The sequence below is a fragment of the Saimiri boliviensis genome, chromosome X (genome assembly GCF_048565385.1).
Source record: "Saimiri boliviensis isolate mSaiBol1 chromosome X, mSaiBol1.pri, whole genome shotgun sequence".
NCBI classification, from domain to species: domain Eukaryota; kingdom Metazoa; phylum Chordata; class Mammalia; order Primates; family Cebidae; genus Saimiri; species Saimiri boliviensis.
In genome coordinates this window covers 46,611,448-46,618,723 of record NC_133470.1, presented here as the reverse complement: position 1 = coordinate 46,618,723, position 7,276 = coordinate 46,611,448, and positions in this window count along the sequence as shown.

Here is a 7,276-nt window from a genome sequence, read left to right as displayed (position 1 = left end):
TATCTATCTTACTGAAGGAAGCGTCTTTTCAGCACCATAGTGGAATTCCATCCCTCTACCCAACAGCGCTTCAGGAGGCTCGCCTGGCTGAGTCTCCTATTATTATCTATTTCCATTATCTAAAATGGATATTAATAGGGTTGTTGTGAGAATGAAATAAGCTTATACATGTAATATGCATACTTTGTTCTGGACACTATACTCAACTTTCTTATTTTCAGAAAGATACAATTTCTTATTTCAAAGAAAGAATAAAAATCCAACCCCATTCTTATCATCAGACTTGAAAAGAAGTTGACATAATTGTTTTCTGGAAATGCCCCATGGTGGGCCTAAGGTATGCAACAGCCCCAAACCCCCAGAAGAGGGCACCAGCTGTCTTACTAGCTTTCCAGTTCATGGTGGGGTTGGGGGTGGGGGTAGGGGGCAGCCATTTAATAGGTGATTGGAACAAGATCTACAAAAGGATAAATACCAGCCCTTCTGCTTTAGAAAAAGCCAGTATGTGAAAAAAACCTAATTATAAATCAGGAAATTTAGGAGATGATGACCGACATGACAAAAGGACACAGCTAAATGGATCACTGCAATTTGCTTTGAATAGCAAGAACCCTTAAAGCTCAGTATGGGTTACTTTTTCAAACTACAATGTTCTGGGCACACTACTAATGACAGACCATGAAATTTACAAAGAATTGATTTTTATCTAACTTTTCAGAATATGGCTCTTGTATTAAGCACACATGTATAATAGAATTCTTCCTTTAAATGGTCGTAATTTACATTTTCTTACAATTGCATTTATTCAACAAGTATCTAGTAATCACTTCCCATGTGGTTGTGTTATGTGTTACGGTCCAGGACAAGAGCTAGGCTGCTTGGTTTAAATTCCAGCTCTATCACTCTTAGCTTGGTAATTTAGGACAATTGACTTAATCTCTCTGTGCCTTAGCTTCCTCATCTAATAATAATGATAATAATAGCATCATTTTAGAGAGTTGTGAGAATGAAATAAGCTTATACAGCTATTAAGTTGACAAAAATGTAAGTGCAGTTTTTGCCATTATTTTCAATGACAAAAACCTCATTTACTTTTGCACCAACCTAATAATATGCGTACTTTGTTCTAGACACTACACTAGACCCTTAGAGTGCAGAAATGAACAGGACAAGCCCTGTATCTGCAGTGCTCGCAAGCACTATGCTAGGCACTGAGGTTGGCTGGGGACATCAAGATAAAAGTTTCTATCTCAAGAAAATAACAACCTGGATCAGGACATAATAGATAGGACACATTTCCTAGAGCCATGACATTTCCTCTGATTACTAAGTTCCCAAGAAATGGACCTATTTCCTAGATAAATTTTATTTTAAAAATAATTTTCGTTTTCCATAAAACAAAAGGGTATGCTGTATTATATAAAGATATTTATTGATTTGGCACTAGGCTACATCCTTTTACATATTATACTTTAATCTTAATAGCAACTCTATGAGGTTAAGCATTATTATTCTCATTTACAGCTGAGAAATTGAAAATAAGAAAAGGTAACTTGCCCAAGATAGTAGCACAGCTCTCAAATGGTAGACTCCACTAGGATTTGGACCCAAGGACTCTTCTTGAACCTTATTAGTAGCTATATAAGCTGCCGATGGGCATTTGGCACCTTAAGAAAACACCTTTCATCTGTAAAATAATCCCACAGAGATTTCTGAGCACGGTACGAAAATCTAAGCTCTGTGAAGTCAAAGATCATGCCTATCTTATTAATTATTGTAGGTGCTCAATAAATATTTGTTGAACGAATGGTAGCAGTAGGAGCTTATCATTCTTTCAGAAATCCAGGCTGACGGGCAGACTCTTGTTGAATATGTTGTAATGTATCCTTAGAGGAAGCTCTTCTGAGTTTGGAAGTACAGGAAAGTCTGAAACAACCACATTCCTCAATTCTTTCAATCCCATGCAGAAAAAGTAAATCAATATTGCCTCTATTAAGAAGTCCTGAGACTCTCTCAATCTCTAAATATTTTAGCAGCCCCGACAAAAAACATGCCCCCTTTGCCATGCCTGGGTAACAAGATTCACTGCTCCCAGCACTTAGAAATGGGCATTGCACCAGCCTCGCTGGCTTGAAGACCAGAGCAATTCTAACCCAATTGCAGTTGGTTCAGGTCCAGATTCAGATGAAGCCAAATCAGCCTCAGGTCATGGACTCAACACTAAAACACAGTCATCAAGCCTCAGCAGTATGCCAACCATTGTACTGGGTAGATGATAGTGAAATCCAATATAACAAGCAAAACATGTGCAAAGTCCTGAGGATGCAAAAGACCTGTGTAGATGGAGCACAGAGAAGAGAATGGGGGAAAGAGTTCCAGGTAAGACTGGTGTGATAGGTAGGAGCCAGACGATGCATGGCCTTGTAAGAGATGCTGCTAACTTTTGTGTATCTTTCTGAAAATTAAAACAAGGGTGGACAGAGTAGAAAAAGGCACTCCTTCTGGGTGGATAGAGCCGTATAAATGCATGGTTTAGCAAGGAGAACACAGGCTGGATTTCAGTCCTCACATGCCCCTTTGATAGTTCGTGTTGTGCTCCAACTGCACAGCCATGCACAACTACTCTATTTATAAGGCTTCCGGACTTCCCTGTGGTGTAGCCTCACTGGCCTTCTGGTTTTCTTTCAGTTTTTCCAACAAACTAGATTACCTTTTGCCTCAAGATCTTTACATATATTGTCTCCTTTATCCAGAATATTCTCTCCTCTCCCCTTCCCCAGGGTACTCTCGCTCAGCTTTCATCTCTCAGCTCAAGCGTCTCTTCCTTGACCAACTCTTCCCTAAGTCCTAGGTAAGATCTAAAAAGTATTTGAGGAAGATGTGCAATGAGGTTGACACTTGAAGTAGGTCCACAGTTATGAACAGGATTTTGATAGGTGGAGAAAAGAAGCTTGCCATTCCAGGATCGGTTCAGAATTTTTCAAATATTGCCTTGAAAACTGTAGGAAGGACCTGAAGAGCAGTGTTATCTCTACCATGGGTCCCTTATGGAGAGTTGGGCAGCATTTGTAAGGCACAGCAGTTATAAGAAACAAATTCTGATACAAGTCACCGATACTTATCATCTACTGTATACTGGATCCTTTGTGCATCTGTTTGTTCATTAATCACAACTGTGAAGTAGGTACTGTAATTTTATTCCTGTTTTACAGAAAGAGGAATTGAAGTTCAAAGCAGTTAAGTGATTTCACCTGGATCAAACAGTTATCATGAAAGGCAGATTTGCACTCAGGTCTCTTGAGTCCAAGGCCAGGGCTTTTGTCATACCTTTGAGGAGTCTGTACTTACCTTGTGCAGCATTCCTCAGGGTTGGATTCCCATGCTGGATCTCCAGAATTTGGTTTTCAGTGTCGCAATAGAGTTGCTTCTATCCAACAGTCCCTATGAGAGCTCTTCATATGTTTCTGGGATCTTTAGGCTGGTGGGGGTGTCCAAGTAGAGAATCTCCAGGAAAAGAAATCTAGAAACAGAACCTTGTAAACCTTAGCATGATAGTGCAGAATTTTAACTGTCATCATTGCTTACAAACCATAATAACTCCCAGGGAAACCAGGAGAGCATTTTTTTCAGGCAAGTAAACAAGCAAGAGCTAAGCATGATAATCTCTGAAGATCCTTTCAGCCTTTTCATGGACAGCATTAGCTGGTGTAGCCATTGGAGTTTTTGGTCATCGCTGGATAACCAAATCATCAGTAAAACATTGGCCATATTCCCATCCTCTGGCCTCGCTCCCTCTGGTCTCAGTAGCCATATATATATATATATATATATATATATATATATATATATATATATGTAACTAAAGCAAATGACTAGGTAACTAACTTCCTAGGAAGGCTGTTCTTCCCCTAAAAGTCCTACAGAGACTGGCTGCATAATTATCACTCCATTTTCTATTGTATGTCAGCTTCCCAGGGATTGGGCATGGCTAAATAACAATGGAGCCTGGTCCAGAACAACTCAGTACAAGGAAGATGTTCTGGATACTGGGACAGAGAAAAGGGAGGTTTAGAATGGGCTCTTACAAGCACTCAGCAGCTATTCTGATGTTCTGCAGATCTATAACCCCTGTCTTCATCTCAAAAGTCAGTGTAGTTTGGTGTTGAAATGAAAAAGACCTAGGGCTGGACCTAAGCCATGCACTTAAGACTGACAGTTGGAGAGCATAAGGGATTTTTTTTTTTTTTTTTTTTAAGGATGGTCACTTTCTCTCTCTAAACAAATCCTGACACTGTCCTACTGAGTCAGACGAGGTTAGAAATGCCTCTGTCTTACTTTTCACTTCTGATATCTGGAAGATAGTGGATGGGTTAGTGTTTCTCTTTCACTGTCCATAAGAAGTGAGTGTTCCTTTCCGCTACTATTATGACAAGGCTTTTGGAAAGACCAGAGCTTACTGCTCCCACGGACCCAGGAGCCAGAATCTGGAACATAATCACCAGGTGTCATGACGTTTGGAAATAGAGATTCCTTATGTCAGATTTTCCAACTTGGGCCCTGAGTTTAACTGCTTCATTTGAACTATGAGGAGGTTAACTCCATCCATCATGTTGAAACTGAAAGTTGAAGAAAAAAACAACCTTGTGAACAACTGAAATTAGCCCCAGATAAATTGATTGCTTAAACTTGGAGACAGTCCAAAGCTTCAGCCAAATCTCTAAGCAAACTTCAAATGTGTTAGATTCTCAGGAAAATCTAGTGAATATTTTTATTCTGTTTTTCCTTTTGACTCTTTTCAGGTTAATGAAAAGCTGGTGAAAACCCTAGGGAAAGGACTGTGGGTAAAAGAGAACAACGTAGTGTAATACTTCCCTCAAATGGGGAGGGTAACAATGACTTGGAATATTGTTGAGAACTTTACTGAGCTCTGAAAGATAGCTCTTTTTTTTTTTTTTTTTTTTTTTTTTTTAAGACAGTCTCACTCTGTTGCCCAGGCTGGAGTGCAGTGGCACGATCTCGGCTCACTGCAACCTCCGCCTCCCAGGTTCAAGCAGTTCTCCTGCCTCAGCCTCCTGAGTAGCTGGGACCACAGGTGTGCCACCATACCCAGCTAATTTTTGTATTTTTAGTAGAGATGGGGTTTCGCCATGTTGGCCAGGCTGGTCTTGAACTCCTGACCTCAAGTGATCACCGGACTCAACCTCCCAAAGTGCCAGGATCACAGGCATGAGCCACCATGCCTGGCCATCAAAGATAGCTCTTAATCTTTCAGAGTATCTATTCATCAGACCCTGAATAGGCTCCCAAATTGAGGAGGCCCTTCCTCTTTAAGAGAGGAATATATGCTTTTTGAGAAAAAATTGTACTCATTCACTCATTTATACATATATTCACTGAATAAATATTTATTAACTGTCTGCTACATGTCAGTTCTCAGTGTTGAGGACATAGACAAGAGTAACACTTGTGAAATTTACAGTCAAGTAGTGAAGGCAGACATTATGAAAATAATCACACAAATAAATACTTAAAATTGTGAGAGTGTGCAAAGGAACATTTTTAAATCTCAGGACGCCCCTCCCCCAAAGTTTTGAAGAAAAAGAGAAGGTCATTGCAACACACTCTTCCAAATGAATAGCTGTTCCTAACGTTATGCATTAGCCAGATCACCATGGAAAGGTAAAAGTCCTCAGATATCTGCGAAGGACTGCCCCCCAACAACTTAGTTATTTGCTGGCCTTCCATAAACAAGGATATGCCAAATGGGGCTTTAGGTCTACAATCTAAGTCTAGTTCCTAATACTAAAGTCTGTTTGATTCTACACCGATAATGTCATTACAAGCTTATCCTCCCAGGTGCAGAACAAAGTCAAGACTCCTTCCTCCACCTACCTAGAGACAGCTGCATAATTGACTTATCTTTTACTCCGTTTTTCTTTCCAGATACTCACTTTATCTTATATAAAATGTAGATTTACTGGGCACTAACTAATGTCTCACAGGAATGCAACTAACTATTCACCCAACCACCTACCTACCTCTCTTCCTACATACCTTCCCCGTTTTAAGAAAATATACAAATGCGAAATCTCCTGAAAACCTCTTTGGAAAAACAGCCACAGAGACTGTGTTCTTCGCAGACATCCCCTAAAACTGGCATAAGAAAGCTCAATGATTGAGGCTTATACCTCAGTCACTCATTTCAGTTGTCAAGTGCTATAAAGGGAAATTATAGGCTTCCCCGCGAAATTAAACAAGCAGGATATGAAGGTGGCATGGAAGACTGAATTTAGTCAGATAGGTCCAGGAAGATTCACTCAAAGAAGAAATATTTCAGCTGGTACATAAAAGTTAAGTAGAAACTCACCAGGAAAAGATTTGAAGGGAGAATATTCCAGGAAGAGGATACACCAATATAAAGACCCTGAGGCCAAACTTTTGGGTGTCCTGGTCCCAAAGGAATTGAAAGAAGGCAAGTTTGGCATGAACACAAAACATGAGATAAGAGCGGAGAATTAATCATGGGTCAAAGCATGCGATGGCCATTTAGACAATACAAACAATTTTGTATTTGAGAGAGCAAGTTATCAAGAATGATCAAATTCTGGTATGCTACACTGCAGGAATGGTGTTCCATGTTACTGAGTTGGTGAGCACTGGAAGAAGAAAATGTCTGGGGACAAAAGGAAATAATGATACAGACAGGAGATGGAAACACTGGGTAGAAGAGGGCAGTTCCCTGACAAAGGCCCAAACTCAAGCCTGGAGACCCATCGCCTTAAGTGAGAACAGGCATTTCTGGTTTTGTGCCCAAAAAGTTGCCTTTTGGTCCATCATGCCTCCCTGTCCCATGCCCATATAAACCCCAAACCCCAGGCTCCAGAAGCAGACGAGCAGAAAAGGAGACAAGAAGATGAATGGCAGAACAATGCAGCAGAGACAGAAGAGGAGGAATGTCTGAATGCCAAGAGGAGTTCGGCTAGGCGTGGTCGTCAGAGAAGAGTTTGGCCACTGGACAGCCAAACTCCAGCGGAAGATCATCTTCCCACTGCATCCCCACTTCCAGCTCCCCATTCATCTCATTGAGAGCCACCTCCGCCACTCAATAAAACTCCTGCATTCATCCTTCAAGTCCATGTGTGACCTGATTCTTCCTGGAAGCTGGGCAAGAGCTCAGGATACAGAAGGCTGTCACACCAACCCTCTGCCCTTGCAGAAAGGTAGAGGGTCCACTGAGCTGGTTAACACTCAAGCTGTCCATGGATGGCAAGGCTAA